The sequence below is a fragment of the Haemaphysalis longicornis genome, unplaced genomic scaffold (genome assembly GCF_048455015.1).
Source record: "Haemaphysalis longicornis isolate Haplotype H1 unplaced genomic scaffold, Haemaphysalis longicornis Haplotype H1 scaffold_1, whole genome shotgun sequence".
Classification (NCBI taxonomy): Eukaryota; Metazoa; Arthropoda; class Arachnida; order Ixodida; family Ixodidae; genus Haemaphysalis; species Haemaphysalis longicornis.
The window spans coordinates 117,156,636-117,173,221 of record NW_027526203.1 but is presented as its reverse complement, the minus strand read 5'-3'; the positions used below and the strand labels follow the sequence as shown (position 1 = coordinate 117,173,221).

Here is a 16,586-nt window from a genome sequence, read left to right as displayed (position 1 = left end):
AAAATTAAGTACAGTGGTTACGGCTGGCTTCGTTCTGATTGTACAACTACGTAAGTGGGAGGCGGCACATTAGAATTCCATGGTCCGATATGCCTTTATTATATCGACTGTGTGTTGAGTGGAATGAAAGTGGTGACTGAGAAGAATTAAGTCGAGAATGTCGCTAGTTCCACCTTGTATGCGTGTCGGGTGCAATACAATCTGTTGAAGGTTGAAGTTAAACATTAGATCTATGAGTGCGCTAGAGACTGCTGTATTGTAATTCATGGATCCCCAGTCAAGTCAATGTCGGGCAGATTAAAGTCACCTAGAAGGACAACCCTCGAATTCCCCACATGTATCTGCATGAATTCCTGAGCAGCATATATGCATTCGTGGTCAGAAGACGGGCTGCGGTAAAGGCATCCAACAAAGATATGACAACCATTACAGACAAGGTTGCAAAAAACGGCCTCTGCTCCATCGCAGTTAGGGAGAACTACTAACTGAATAGGTTTTTTAATCAATATGGCGACACCTCCCCCTTGTGATGGGCGATCATTCCTGATGACAGAATAATTTGGTGGAAAAATTTCATCACTAGAGATGTCTGCTGACAACCACGTTTCGGTAACGGCTGCTATATCAGTTAATAATCGAGAAAAACGTTTTCTAGCTCCTCTACCTTGTTTAAGACGCTGCGAGCATTCACAGTGATGAGAACTAGATCTTCGACTGTGCGCAGCTTCGCGTCACAGGCCCGGTATTTGAATGGTCGTTTTTTGCTGCTACTGCGCTGTTGCCTTTTCCCAACGGTACCTTGTCGTTCTTTTCATCACTCCAAATATACGCGCGCTTATTAATATATAACTTGTCGAAGGCAAGCGATACTTTCTCCTGGTTTTCCTGGTTGGTTTTCGCACTAGCTCAAAGTTTTTTCCCAATATATCGTGGACTTTCTTGGAGAAATCTTCACCTATGGATACCCCTGTGTCTTTCAGTTTCCTTCCTCTTGCTAGAATTAGCGATTTCTGTCTCCAGTCTAGTAATTTAAAGATGACCGGCCTAGTTTTGTTTTTCATCCGGCTTTCCGATCCTATGTACGCGTTCGATTTTTATCGGGTTCATTACAAGTATGTCGTTAATTACTTTTTGGTTGGTGGTCTTCTCTAGCATCTCAGTCGTTTCGTCTTGTTCCTCGCTCAAGCCATAAACGATCAGGTTATGGCATCTGCTACGATTTTTAAGATAATCAATTTTGCTTTCAGGAATTTCAATACCTCTTTTCATGTGTTTCATGTCTTCTTGAAAATTATCAACTTTCCTCTCAAGTGCAGTTAGAGCATCTAGTTTTCTTTCTATTGTGGTTAAACGTTGCAGCTTAATATCCTTAATGTCCTCAGCTATGTCATTTTGTTCCAAGGCAGGACCTGGATTAGATTCTATGTCACCACTCAGCAACAACAACCTTTTTAGAAATCCTACAGTTTCCAACAACAAACAGCATGGCCATGGGCATGGCAGCACTACCAGAAAGGGATCACTCGAGCGAAAACATTTTTCGTGCTTTTGTCTTACCTGCACGAAGAAAAGGAACGAATTCAGTCCGAGCCGCATGCTGGCAGTGCCGACGTGCACAGTGACGAGACGGGGAACAGCGCCGCCTTTTGTACCGTGCGTGGGTGGTGTCGACAAGTGCCGCTTATACGCTCATCATGGACCGGTCATCGTCGGTCTATGATGATGCAGATTCCGTATCAGGCTTGGCCCGTGGTAGCCGCTGGTGCGTTCTTCGTCCGTCCAGTCCACTTGAAACTTGGCGAAGCCGTCCGGGTTGCCGCGATGCAGCGATCCCTGGATGAGCTGCACAATGAAAAGGAACGGATTTAATACGCGCCGCATACTGGCAGTGCCGACGGGCACTGCCAGTATGCGGTATAGATACTGCCAGTATATATATATATATATATATATATATATATATATATATATATATATATATATATATATATATATATATATATATATATATTTAGTAAGGAAATGAGGGGCTCGTTGAGGAAATTCAGAAAGAGAGGTCAGCAGTCTACAACGCCAAAGGAGGCATAGGGGTGTGGTTAGGCTCTTTTCTTTTTTATTACGGTTAATGAACTAAACATTTTTTTTAATATACAGAAGAAAGAAAGAAAAACACGCGCCCAGAGTGGGGACCGAACCCACGCCTTTCGATTACATGTCGAATGCCTTACCAATTCGGCTATCTGGGCGACTGTGTTCTCCTTCGCTTTCTGGGCTATTTATATTTACTAGAAGTGTATCTGACACTTGAGGGTGGTAGCCAGCGCCACTCTGACTACACGGGGAGAAGGGGACCTTCTTTTCAACCCCCGGGGCGTGACTCCAACGTCTACAGCCTGTCATGAGCGGGTAACTGGCGGGAAGCCCTCTTATGCTACCTAGGCATCAAGGCTGCCAGAACCGAGACTCTCGCTAGGCTTTCGCAGAATAATATAGTAAGGAAATGAGGGGCTCGTTGAGGAAATTCAGAAAGAGAGGTCAGCAGTCTACAACGCCAAAGGAGGCATAGGGGTGTGGTTAGGCTCTTTTCTTTTTTATTACGGTTAATGAACTAAACATTTTTTTTAATATACAGAAGAAAGAAAGAAAAACACGCGCCCAGAGTGGGGACCGAACCCACGCCTTTCGATTACATGTCGAATGCCTTACCAATTCGGCTATCTGGGCGACTGTGTTCTCCTTCGCTTTCTGGGCTATTTATATTTACTAGAAGTGTATCTGACACTTGAGGGTGGTAGCCAGCGCCACTCTGACTACACGGGGAGAAGGGGACCTTCTTTTCAACCCCCGGGGCGTGACTCCAACGTCTACAGCCTGTCATGAGCGGGTAACTGGCGGGAAGCCCTCTTATGCTACCTAGGCATCAAGCTGCCAGAACCGAGACCCTCGCTAGGCTTTCGCAGAATAATATAGTAAGGAAATGAGGGGCTCGTTGAGGAAATTCAGAAAGAGAGGTCAGCAGTCTACAACGCCAAAGGAGGCATAGGGGTGTGGTTAGGCTCTTTTCTTTTTTATTACGGTTAATGAACTAAACATTTTTTTTAATATACAGAAGAAAGAAAGAAAAACACGCGCCCAGAGTGGGGACCGAACCCACGCCTTTCGATTACATGTCGAATGCCTTACCAATTCGGCTATCTGGGCGACTGTGTTCTCCTTCGCTTTCTGGGCTATTTATATTTACTAGAAGTGTATCTGACACTTGAGGGTGGTAGCCAGCGCCACTCTGACTACACGGGGAGAAGGGGACCTTCTTTTCAACCCCCGGGGCGTGACTCCAACGTCTACAGCCTGTCATGAGCGGGTAACTGGCGGGAAGCCCTCTTATGCTACCTAGGCATCAAGGCTGCCAGAACCGAGACCCTCCCTAGGCTTTCGCAGAATAATATAGTAAGGAAATGAGGGGCTCGTTGAGGAAATTCAGAAAGAGAGGTCAGCAGTCTACAACGCCAAAGGAGGCATAGGGGTGTGGTTAGGCTCTTTTCTTTTTTATTACGGTTAATGAACTAAACATTTTTTTTAATATACAGAAGAAAGAAAGAAAAACACGCGCCCAGAGTGGGGACCGAACCCACGCCTTTCGATTACATGTCGAATGCCTTACCAATTCGGCTATCTGGGCGACTGTGTTCTCCTTCGCTTTCTGGGCTATTTATATTTACTAGAAGTGTATCTGACACTTGAGGGTGGTAGCCAGCGCCACTCTGACTACACGGGGAGAAGGGGACCTTCTTTTCAACCCCCGGGGCGTGACTCCAACGTCTACAGCCTGTCATGAGCGGGTAACTGGCGGGAAGCCCTCTTATGCTACCTAGGCATCAAGGCTGCCAGAACCGAGACTCTCGCTAGGCTTTCGCAGAATAATATAGTAAGGAAATGAGGGGCTCGTTGAGGAAATTCAGAAAGAGAGGTCAGCAGTCTACAACGCCAAAGGAGGCATAGGGGTGTGGTTAGGCTCTTTTCTTTTTTATTACGGTTAATGAACTAAACATTTTTTTTAATATACAGAAGAAAGAAAGAAAAACACGCGCCCAGAGTGGGGACCGAACCCACGCCTTTCGATTACATGTCGAATGCCTTACCAATTCGGCTATCTGGGCGACTGTGTTCTCCTTCGCTTTCTGGGCTATTTATATTTACTAGAAGTGTATCTGACACTTGAGGGTGGTAGCCAGCGCCACTCTGACTACACGGGGAGAAGGGGACCTTCTTTTCAACCCCCGGGGCGTGACTCCAACGTCTACAGCCTGTCATGAGCGGGTAACTGGCGGGAAGCCCTCTTATGCTACCTAGGCATCAAGCTGCCAGAACCGAGACCCTCGCTAGGCTTTCGCAGAATAATATAGTAAGGAAATGAGGGGCTCGTTGAGGAAATTCAGAAAGAGAGGTCAGCAGTCTACAACGCCAAAGGAGGCATAGGGGTGTGGTTAGGCTCTTTTCTTTTTTATTACGGTTAATGAACTAAACATTTTTTTTAATATACAGAAGAAAGAAAGAAAAACACGCGCCCAGAGTGGGGACCGAACCCACGCCTTTCGATTACATGTCGAATGCCTTACCAATTCGGCTATCTGGGCGACTGTGTTCTCCTTCGCTTTCTGGGCTATTTATATTTACTAGAAGTGTATCTGACACTTGAGGGTGGTAGCCAGCGCCACTCTGACTACACGGGGAGAAGGGGACCTTCTTTTCAACCCCCGGGGCGTGACTCCAACGTCTACAGCCTGTCATGAGCGGGTAACTGGCGGGAAGCCCTCTTATGCTACCTAGGCATCAAGGCTGCCAGAACCGAGACCCTCGCTAGGCTTTCGCAGAATAATATAGTAAGGAAATGAGGGGCTCGTTGAGGAAATTCAGAAAGAGAGGTCAGCAGTCTACAACGCCAAAGGAGGCATAGGGGTGTGGTTAAGCTCTTTTCTTTTTTATTACGGTTAATGAACTAAACATTTTTTTAATATACAGAAGAAAGAAAGAAAAACACGCGCCCAGAGTGGGGACCGAACCCACGCCTTTCGATTACATGTCGAATGCCTTACCAATTCGGCTATCTGGGCGACTGTGTTCTCCTTCGCTTTCTGGGCTATTTATATTTACTAGAAGTGTATCTGACACTTGAGGGTGGTAGCCAGCGCCACTCTGACTACACGGGGAGAAGGGGACCTTCTTTTCAACCCCCGGGGCGTGATTCCAACGTCTACAGCCTGTCATGAGCGGGTAACTGGCGGGAAGCCCTCTTATGCTACCTAGGCATCAAGGCTGCCAGAACCGAGACCCTCCCTAGGCTTTCGCAGAATAATATAGTAAGGAAATGAGGGGCTCGTTGAGCAAATTCAGAAAGAGAGGTCAGCAGTCTACAACGCCAAAGGAGGCATAGGGGTGTGGTTAGGCTCTTTTCTTTTTTATTACGGTTAATGAACTAAACATTTTTTTTAATATACAGAAGAAAGAAAGAAAAACACGCGCCCAGAGTGGGGACCGAACCCACGCCTTTCGATTACATGTCGAATGCCTTACCAATTCGGCTATCTGGGCGACTGTGTTCTCCTTCGCTTTCTGGGCTATTTATATTTACTAGAAGTGTATCTGACACTTGAGGGTGGTAGCCAGCGCCACTCTGACTACACGGGGAGAAGGGGACCTTCTTTTCAACCCCCGGGGCGTGACTCCAACGTCTACAGCCTGTCATGAGCGGGTAACTGGCGGGAAGCCCTCTTATGCTACCTAGGCATCAAGGCTGCCAGAACCGAGACCCTCGCTAGGCTTTCGCAGAATAATATAGTAAGGAAATGAGGGGCTCGTTGAGGAAATTCAGAAAGAGAGGTCAGCAGTCTACAACGCCAAAGGAGGCATAGGGGTGTGGTTAGGCTCTTTTCTTTTTTATTACGGTTAATGAACTAAACATTTTTTTAATATACAGAAGAAAGAAAGAAAAACACGCGCCCAGAGTGGGGACCGAACCCACGCCTTTCGATTACATGTCGAATGCCTTACCAATTCGGCTATCTGGGCGACTGTGTTCTCCTTCGCTTTCTGGGCTATTTATATTTACTAGAAGTGTATCTGACACTTGAGGGTGGTAGCCAGCGCCACTCTGACTACACGGGGAGAAGGGGACCTTCTTTTCAACCCCCGGGGCGTGATTCCAACGTCTACAGCCTGTCATGAGCGGGTAACTGGCGGGAAGCCCTCTTATGCTACCTAGGCATCAAGGCTGCCAGAACCGAGACCCTCCCTAGGCTTTCGCAGAATAATATAGTAAGGAAATGAGGGGCTCGTTGAGGAAATTCAGAAAGAGAGGTCAGCAGTCTACAACGCCAAAGGAGGCATAGGGGTGTGGTTAGGCTCTTTTCTTTTTTATTACGGTTAATGAACTAAACATTTTTTTTAATATACAGAAGAAAGAAAGAAAAACACGCGCCCAGAGTGGGGACCGAACCCACGCCTTTCGATTACATGTCGAATGCCTTACCAATTCGGCTATCTGGGCGACTGTGTTCTCCTTCGCTTTCTGGGCTATTTATATTTACTAGAAGTGTATCTGACACTTGAGGGTGGTAGCCAGCGCCACTCTGACTACACGGGGAGAAGGGGACCTTCTTTTCAACCCCCGGGGCGTGACTCCAACGTCTACAGCCTGTCATGAGCGGGTAACTGGCGGGAAGCCCTCTTATGCTACCTAGGCATCAAGGCTGCCAGAACCGAGACCCTCGCTAGGCTTTCGCAGAATAATATTGTAAGGAAATGAGGGGCTCGTTGAGGAAATTCAGAAAGAGAGGTCAGCAGTCTACAACGCCAAAGGAGGCATAGGGGTGTGGTTAGGCTCTTTTCTTTTTTATTACGGTTAATAAACTAAACATTTGTTTTAATATACAGAAGAAAGAAAGAAAAACACGCGCCCAGAGTGGGGACCGAACCCACGCCTTTCGATTACGTTCGGTCCCCACTCTGGGCGCGTGTTTTTCTTTCTTTCTTCTGTATATTAAAAAAAATGTTTAGTTCATTAACCGTAATAAAAAAGAAAAGAGCCTAACCACACCCCTATGCCTCCTTTGGCGTTGTAGACTGCTGACCTCTCTTTCTATATATATATATTATATGGGTTGGCAGTCAAGAAAACCTCGGAAAGCAAAGGGGAGGATATGGTATGTCATTGAAACAGATAAAGAATTTGGAGAGAAAGAAAGTGGGGAAAAAATGCCCGCCAGGTGGGATCCGAACCCACGACCTCCAGAATACTGGTCTGGCGCGATAACCACTGCGCTACCGGCGGGGCTATTTTTCCCCTCCACTTTCTGGGGTATTTATGTCAGTGTAATTTTTTCCTGTGCTTGGGGGTGGTAGCCAGCGCCAGAAAGTGGAGGGGAAAAATAGCCCCGCCGGTAGCGTAGTGGTTATCGCACCAGACCGGTATTCTGGAGGTCGTGGGTTCGGATCCCACCTGGCGGGCACTTTTTCTCCACTTTCTTTTTTTCCAAATTCTTTATCTGTTTACATGACATACCATATCCTCCCCTTTTCTTTCCGAGGTTTTCTTGACTGCCAACCCTTATTTCAACGAGCCCCTCATTTCCTATTCTGATTCGCTATATATATACTTAAATATATATATATATATATATATATATATGTATATTTATATATATATATAGATATATTCCACCTGGCAGGCATTTTTTCTCCACTTTCTTTCTTTACAAGTTCTTTATCTGTTTCAATTACGTACCACATCCTCCCCTTTGCTTTCTGAGGTATTCTTGACTGCCAACTGTTATTTCTATATATATACATATATATATATATATATATATATATATATATATATATATATATATATATATATATATATATATATATATATATATATATATATATATATATATATATATATGAGCAGCTGTTTTTTAGACATGAGCCAGGTGCGACTTAGGCACAAATCAAACTTAACCAAATCCTAATCGACCAGATTTATGGGAAATCCCCAAGGTGGAGTAAGTTTCTGTAAAGGAAAGTTTCGACATCCACCTAAATGCAGCCATACGGCTACAAAGGAAAGCTATACAGCTTTCTCGGAAACTTCGCAGTTGAAGAAAAATTCTTCCTGGTCCAGGATTCGAACCCGGGACCACTGCTGCTACTAACGACTAGCCTCCTGGTTAGCTCAGTTGGTAGAGCGACTGCTCCGGTTAAGCAGTGGTCCCGGGTTCGAATCCTGGACCAGGACGAATTTTTCTTCAACTGCGAAGTTTCCGAGACAGCTGTATAGCTTTCCTTTGTAGCCGTATGGCTGCATTTAGGTGGATGTCAAACTTAGCCAAATCCATTTTCCCATTGGGACTGTTCGTTCGGCTTGACGGCCTATAACCAACATGGCAGCCTGTTTGTAAGTCCCCGCCTGACAGTCCCAGCTGTCAGTCGGGATGAATCAATGAATTGGGATAATAATTGGTAAGTATTTATATAATGATGAGTAATAATATTTGGTTTAATGTTTAATTACTTGTGGCCGTAAACTTCCCCCAGCCGACATGCCAAAGATATCATATAATATCATTGTCAGCGTTGTATTTAGGTTCGGTAGGAAACTTGCGCTATTTTCTCGAATACTGTTTAGGTGGATTATAAAGAGTTCTAAAATAACCAGTTCTAGAAAATGTATTTCTGTGTCGGGCCTATAAACGCCCTGGCAGAATCATAACACGCATAGGGCTAAATAAAGAAAACCTTTGCTTATACTATACACGAAAACTGAGTAAACATTCAGAGTGTACGTTCTAGCCAAGCACGTGGCAAGCTGACTTGATCCTTGGTGATGTCAGCTGTATGCTAAGGGCAACGCAAAAAACTGTGGCACCTTACACAACTTCATATCACCGTTCAGAAAACACCAGAACTAATGAAACGGAGTCACGGAAATTCGGTCCCTCGTCTACGGAGGATGCTTTATGGGGTGGCTGAACTGTTTCTCCAAGCTGATTCTCCAAGTCATTTTGTTTAACTATTCAAGGCAGGAAATACCGACGCGAGTCGAAACTTTGAGATAATGCCGACATTTCAAAATTTCCCTGGTGAATACATTAATCCATGGCTTAAAAGCACTCCATCGCCTAAACCTTGCTCCATACAGACGTGAGATGCAGTACTTGTTCTGACGGAGGACTTCGCGCAGTGGGCGTATCCTCAAAAAAAGTAATTCACGCGCAACCCGGCTCAGCTCACTCTTGCGTGAACTTTCTTGCAAAACAAAAATGCGTCCTTGGAACACCTTCTGTCGCCATGACTAAAAACGGAATGCCGGTTTACTTCAGCTCTCGCAGGATTAACCCGATGGAAAGTCTCCCGCTGTCCCAGACGCTGTTCTTACACTCTCACCTTATTCGAAACCCGTGGCTGGCATAGCCAGTGAAACGGCGGGAATGGCGGCAGTGTCTAGATTAATAAAGGAGAAAATTCACCACGATGCAATTTTCAATCGTTTTAAGAGCTGCGTATTGGCGTCACGGGGCATCCGTCCGTGGTTGAACGCGTAGAAAACCGCGTATGGCCGGGTTTATTTTTTTTTTTGTCCGGCGCGTTCCTGCTTGCTGCCATGTGTTTTCGGCTACTGTTTGCTAACAAAAAAGGAAGCAACACCAAGTCACCAGAGAAGTAATTCAGAAGTATAACTAATGATTTTTTCATCAATTGTTGCAGTGTTCGTGGCGATCGCAGTTGCTGTTCATGGCCTTCTGCGAAATATGCTAGTTTTTTGCAGACGTATAAGTCAGAGGGGTACCAAGTGAGCCGTATTTTGACGACGCGTCTGTTCCCAGGAAGACCTATGTATTTGCGATGAGCCCTACACTGAATGCCGACCGCATTCATTTAATTTGATATGGTAGGTTAAACCTGGAAGGGGATGCCTTACACATTCTTTCGGAAAAAAATCTGCTCAGAAGACGGTGCCCTTCCAAAGGAATAGGTCACGAAATTAACGCCGTAGAGTTGTCCCGGAACGGGGGCAAATGCTTTTATTAGCCCCCCCCCCCCGGCCAACGCCCATAGCCTGACGTTAGTAGAGCCTTCAAAGCCACAAGTCTTGATCAGACTTTGTAAATAGTTCAAATCATGTGTTTCTCTTCATCATTATAATCATCATTGTCACAGCATTCATCTGGCGTAGCAAGCCAGGCGGTTTAGCTCGGCTGACATCGCCAGACTCATTAAAGATTGTTCTCTCTCTCCTTCATGCGGCATACACTCAAACCTGAGATCGTATCGCGCGCCCCTGTTATATTTTCCAAGTCCTGAAAGCCTACCATGACATCTTCGTACACATCGCTTTAAATAAAGCTGCATGTGCCCGCCACCACAAAAGCAATGGCACGCGAGCAGTGCGAAAGAGGATATATGTTCCGGCCGGGCATTAGGCCAAGGGCAACGAATTTTTCGACCACGTAAATGCACTCTTTTCCTGCAGTATCACCTTAAAAAGGTGCTACGTGCAAAATTTGGAGGCCCAAATAGGAGTCGCTGCACCGTAAGCGAAGATCAAAAATGCTTTTTTCCAAGGAAACTCTAAAGAAAGTGCGGTCATTACGGCCGGCAGAAAGTGACGCTCCACCCTGGAATCACGTGGGTGCAGCCGGCGCATTCTCCCACGGCTGCCTGCGAGAATACGGCCCGTATTCGATGTGTTTCAAGTCGTCCGAGTCTTCAAAAACTAAAAAAATACGCGAAAATGGGTTGGGAGTTTCGTGCAACCATTATTGCTTCACTGTGGGTGGCTGAGACGCGCCTATAGTCGTCCGTTAAAAGGTAATTACAAACATCGCGATGCGTCCTGGCGAAGATGAGAGCTCGGAGATAGGTACACGACGACAGTGTTATACTACACGACGACAGTTACACGACGACAGGGCTATAAGGGGGCAGGCACAGGGCATATTGGCTGTGCTGATCGAACCATCCTCCGCTGGAGAGAAGCAAACACACAAAAATAAAACGCTGCATACAATTAAATTGTCTTTGCTTTGCAGTGCCGTCCAAGATGTTTTTGCACTACTGGTGTCCGGCTGCTCTCTCTTTCCTGGGATCCGCTGTGAGTATGTGGAGAAGCTAGGTCGACCCCCAGCTCTGGTGTTCCTCCTGCCTAGCACCACTATACTTGGCTACAAGCCAAGAAAAATGCGGCTTTTCCTCGTCGAAGGACCCCCGTCCATCCAATGGCGTCGCCGTGTCAACGTGACGTCGAGACCGCCCGCCTTGCACCTGCAGGCAGCGCTCAGAGCCAAGCTTTTCTGAGTGCGTCAGCGCCGAAAAGTAGTTCCTCAGTTCGCCTTAATTCTGAACGAAGATAAAACAGTAACTCAAATTCTTTATTTTCCCGTTATAATGCAACGCGTGAAAGAGCTTATTTGTCAGCTGGACTAGGGAGTTTTAGCTTTGTTGCTGACGGTGAATTTCTGCTTTCCGTGTTTTCCCTCAACCGCTTGCTTGTGGTTTTCTGAATTTCCGGTTGTCTTTGGCGCCATGGAGCCCGAAGCAATCGCGTCTGGATGCACTTTATCTTTCTGGAATGAGGATTGTGGTGCGATGTCATCCATTCCACGCCGATGGTACAAGAAAAACAAAAGCGGCCGTGGCATCTGCAGCTGCGGACGGGAGATGATCCGGAACGCGTACGTTCGCTTGCGGCATCTTCACCCAGAGCGCAGCATTGAAGAAACGGCCGCGACAGTGAGCGATCTTCTTAGAGTTAGCGTGAGCTTGGTGATGGACGTAAAGAAGGAGATGAAAAAAAAAATGATGGAAATGTTTCGACGCCCTTCCGAAAGCGCCCGCAAAGCGCTGGCAAGAGACGAGCACAGAAGTGTACGACGACTTAACGAAATGCGGATTGTTGTCATCCGTGCATCGGTTTTTTACCGCAATGAGATCCCGTCAGTGAAGGCAAATGCTGCGAATTCAACGCTAGCGGCGATGCTACTCCCCTCCAGCCATGGACTGTGCGCCGCCTGTGAAAGACATCGGGTTCATGTATGAGAAGAGGGGCGGGAACTCGCTGCTGATCGAGCGGGACGAGATTCTCGCTTGGCAGCACCAGTGCTCCTACGACATCACTAGGTACAGGGTGAAAGATAAAAAATAATCTTTTGCCTTGAGGAAACCTGGGTGAGTGCGGGAAAAACGCTATCGATTGTTTTGCGGGCACGGCGGTTGCTTCCCACCACGACGCTTTCCTGCGTCATCTAACGACAGGTTTAAAGCATCCGCCAGGGAAAGGCCAGCACCTGATTGTAACGTACATCGGCAGCAAGGACGTCTTCGTCGGTGGTTGCTGGGATATCTTTCGGGGTATGAAGAACGGCGAATAGCACGAGGACATGGACGTCACCCGCTTTGGAACTTGGTCTGATGCCGCTTTAGTGCAACTGCCACAAGGTAGTGTCATTGTCATGGACAACTCCTCGTACCACTCACGGATAGAAGCAGCAGTGCCTACGACGGCTGCGGGGAAAAGTCGTTCCGGACTAGCTGACGTCCAAAGGACTTGCTTGGGATGAAAAAATGCTAAAAAAGGAGCTCCTCAGCCTTGTATACTGTGTGACGAGACGGTACATCAAGTATCGTATTGACGGTGCAGCTGTAAGGGCAGGATGTATGGTGCTTGGGCTCCCGCCCTACCATTGTGAGGTCAATCGAACTGAGCGCATATGGTAGCAGATGAAACGAGGTGTCGCCGCCAGATATGCCACATTTAATCTGGTACCTTGATTGCGCCTGGTACCTTGATTGCACCTTGATTGCGCTATTTTGAATTAACAGCTCACGTGCATGCAGATGACTCTTGCAGCAGCAGCTGCTTACTTAAGTGACATAAACACAAGGCGAGCAGCCTATGTAGCTTCAGTAGAGTACATCTCTGATGCAAGAATTTCATTTTGGTGCACAATATGCCTGCTCATGTGTAGGAAAGTCTGAAATGTGGCTTTTTTTATTTCAGTGTTGCGTTTCATGTCTTGACATGCATTGTTGCAGCTGGTCGTACCAGTGAAATCTAGCTGCTGATATGTCAGCATCGCGAAGCACAGCTTATTCACGAAGTATAACTGACACAAAGAAATTTAACTTACAGTGGTAATATTCATGGAGAATCTTCGTGATCATAGGCTTAATGCAAACTCAAAGCACATCCCTTTTAGTATTTAATTCACAATCGATTTTTGTCCGACACCTCTTACAGCACTCCTCAGACAAAACACGGGCGACGAAAACATACCAGTTACAATTAATATATTTAAGAATTGAATCTCAGCGCAACCGATACTAAAAATAGAGCATGTCGCATATTAATCACATCACGCAGCTAAGATACCGCTCGTCCACATTGATGGTCAAAAAGCGCGTAAATTCAGCTTCTTTTATTTGGCGACTTTACCACAATTCGGGCGAATACCTTTGCGCCCAGCATGCACTTGGGACACATGGTTCGACATATGCTCTAACGGAATTCAGGGCGCAACATCGCGCTGTTTGCGTTTCGCCCCGTACATAACTCTCCATGGCGTTAACGTCAAGCGCTATTCACAACAGAAATATTTACAACTGAATGGGGTAACAAACAACGAAAAATAAACAAGGAGTTATAGCCACCTGGCGCCACCAAGCGTGGGTAGCAACTTGCGCCACAGACGCCGGAGGGACTGCAGGGTAGAACGAGCAGCACTTCACGCTCGAGACCCAACGCCCGCACAGGATCATGACGACCGATTTGTATCACACAGCGTTTTGAAGCGTCGATTAACGGCGCAAATATTCCAGATTCCAGTACCTGCTGTGGTGGCTGTTTCCAGGCAACGCCGAGCGCTGAGGCAGCAGAAGAAAGGCCACAGCGATCGCCTTTAGCGAGCATGTTAAGAACACTGCACACAACACGCGAGTAAGGCTTGTCGAGGAACACTTTGGGATGCGACTGAACGGCACAAAAGTCACCCTCAGAGAGCACGACGAGGCCGATTGGTAGACGCGAACAGCGGAGGCGGAAATTTGGTAGAAGTCCGTAAGCACGGAAGAACCACGACTATGAAGCCGGTTGTCGAAAGAACACCGTCTTTGATTTCTTTCGTGAGTGTGGTGTGGAGGTGATGGGTCACGACGTCACGTTGGCAAGGCAACACCATTGCCTGGAAGGGGGTGCTTTGACGAGGAAAAGCCGTATTTTAAAGACGATAGTCTTTCTTGGGCTACTTAAACCCAGAAACTTTGGTCTGTCTGTATGTCTGTGTGTCTGTATGTCTGTCCGTCTGCCTGTCTGTGACTCGATTCAGCCACCCGGCCAAAGCAAAACAATGCCTGCGCAATAGTCTTATATAGTCACAGCTAAATCTACCCGTCTAAGTCCGGTGTAATGTTCATACTTGTCGACATTGTTGAAAAAGAACAAGACATTACGTAAATATGAGACAACAAATCAATACAGAAGTGATATTTGCAGTGTTCCTTTATAAAAATTCGAACATGCTTGACTTTTGCGAAATTAAATACTTCATCAACTGCAGAAAAAGAATTTACTCCGCTGTCGCCTGCTGGCGCCAGCGCCACTATAGCTTCTGGCGCCATTTTAAGAAATCAATCGGCAACAGTTACGCAAGGTTCCACTAGATAGTTTCCACGTTCTGCTTGCAACGCACGTGGAGTAGGGAAACGCGGTTCTATAAACGTTGAAGTAGGGTGCCTCGATTAACGCGCGTCTTCGCCGTACGGCAGCGTTCGCATCGAGACACCCGGTTTGGAGCAGTGGAACGCGGGAAATTTAAAATGATTTAAGCAAACCCTTGGTGTCTTTACCTTGGGAGGAGCGCGACGCAAGAGGAACAACATGAGAGGTGAGCGGTAAAGCGAAGGGAGGCATTTACTTGGCAAAAGTCGATAAAGACTATCGTCTTTTGACGACATTTGCAACGAAAGGAGCAGATACGCGGCCAATTTTTTCTTGAGTTGTATCCGAGTGCACTGGAAGCTCCGCCTTTTTTTTGTACTACGGAGCATTATGTAACTGTGTTTGCTCGCGTTTTCGCGCAGGGTGCTTCCGCCTTAGGAATAAACGGTGGTCGCCAGGGAGTCGCTGAACGGCCTAAATATTGCCGACGAAGCATCGAGCTATGCCGTGATTTCTTGTAGGTGATTTCTTGAGTGAAACTTTTAATAATCAAAAAACGTTCACATTGAGAGCGAAAGTATAAAATAACAGCACTTGATTAGAGCAGCGTCTGTGGATTTTTTAATCGACGTAAAATTGCGATGCAGCTCTTTCATTCGAAAGAGGCTCCGGAAAATAAAGAGAACTAACTGCACTGGTCCCAGATTTACAACATGTGTTTTTCATAGTTTGTTGTATCATGCAGGTAACCGGAAATTTATGAGCTCTAATGAGCGCACACATAAAGATAAATGTAAACATTTTAATGGCATTTACTACGCGCACCTGTCGTTTAGCCCAATGTTACCGTTGTGGGAGACGGGTTTCATAGATGACGATGCCCTCTCAGTTTATGTTTGAGAATTTGATTCTTATTTAAGACCCGCCGCGGTGGCTTTGCCACTAAGGCGTTGCGATCCTGCAAAACCCAAGGACCCGGGTTCAATCCCAGCCACACCGCCTGTGAGGTTTGAGCCCGGAGGTTATCGTACTGCCTGCGCACGCCGCCCCCCCCCCCCCCTCCGACGCAAATGCGCCGAGTTAGGGAGAGAATACATTTATTGCGCGTCTAAATTGGGAGTGGTTCCTTATTCACTGGAGCCCATATGACGTCATGGGCGCCGGCGCCCGGTCGACCAGCGCTAGCAGGGTTGCCAGTGAGGAGCTGGACACCAAGATCTCCTATTGCTCTCTAGAAGAGGGGGTGATGATGGAGGAGGGGTGGATTTTCTAAGCTGAAGTCGCACTCCCCAATTATGTGGTGGAGTGATGCTGGGCTTTTACAAAATTTGCATTCGGCGAGTATTGTTCCGGGAACATGAGGTGTAGCCTTCGTCCTTATTCGCAAAAGCGGCCGCTGGCAATTAACCCGGTTGGACACGCGGCTCGCGCATAAACGACCAAGGTAGCGTACGGCCTGTGACAAAAAGATGCGGCTTTCTTTGTTGGATGGCGACCACCACGCGCGTTCTCTGAACGCCCCGTGCCCGGTCGGCGCGTGTTCTACCCGGCATTTTTTAAGTGCAGAGCACTGTAGGGGCGCGCCTTGTGGTCGTAGCTCGCTGTAACGATCGATGTCAAGCGAGTGTCGGAATCAGGCGGTGCCGCGAAATAACGGACCAAAGTAGAGTCCAGCGTTCCGTCGTAGGGCGTCCCGCAGAGGCTTCGAAAACCAAGCGGTTTAAATAGGCATAACTGTTCGAAACGCATGAAACGCTGGAGCTAGTCATACATCTCCCCGTTGTTTACCGAAAAAAAAAAACTGCAGGTAGATTTGACGCACAATATATGTCATTAACCGGCAGCACCCGGGTTCGTATAGTTTGAAGCGCTCGTTGGGTTTATTTCTGCG

At 46.9% G+C, this 16,586-nt stretch overlaps 1 non-coding gene across 1 annotated transcript; it reads right to left on the bottom strand.

The window, feature by feature from the left end:
* Positions 1-7,254: 7,254 nt before the first annotated feature.
* Positions 7,255-7,327, bottom strand: Trnat-agu (transfer RNA threonine (anticodon AGU)). The gene has a single exon. It is a non-coding gene; the product is annotated as a tRNA-Thr (tRNA).
* Between the last annotated feature and the right edge of the window lie 9,259 nt (positions 7,328-16,586).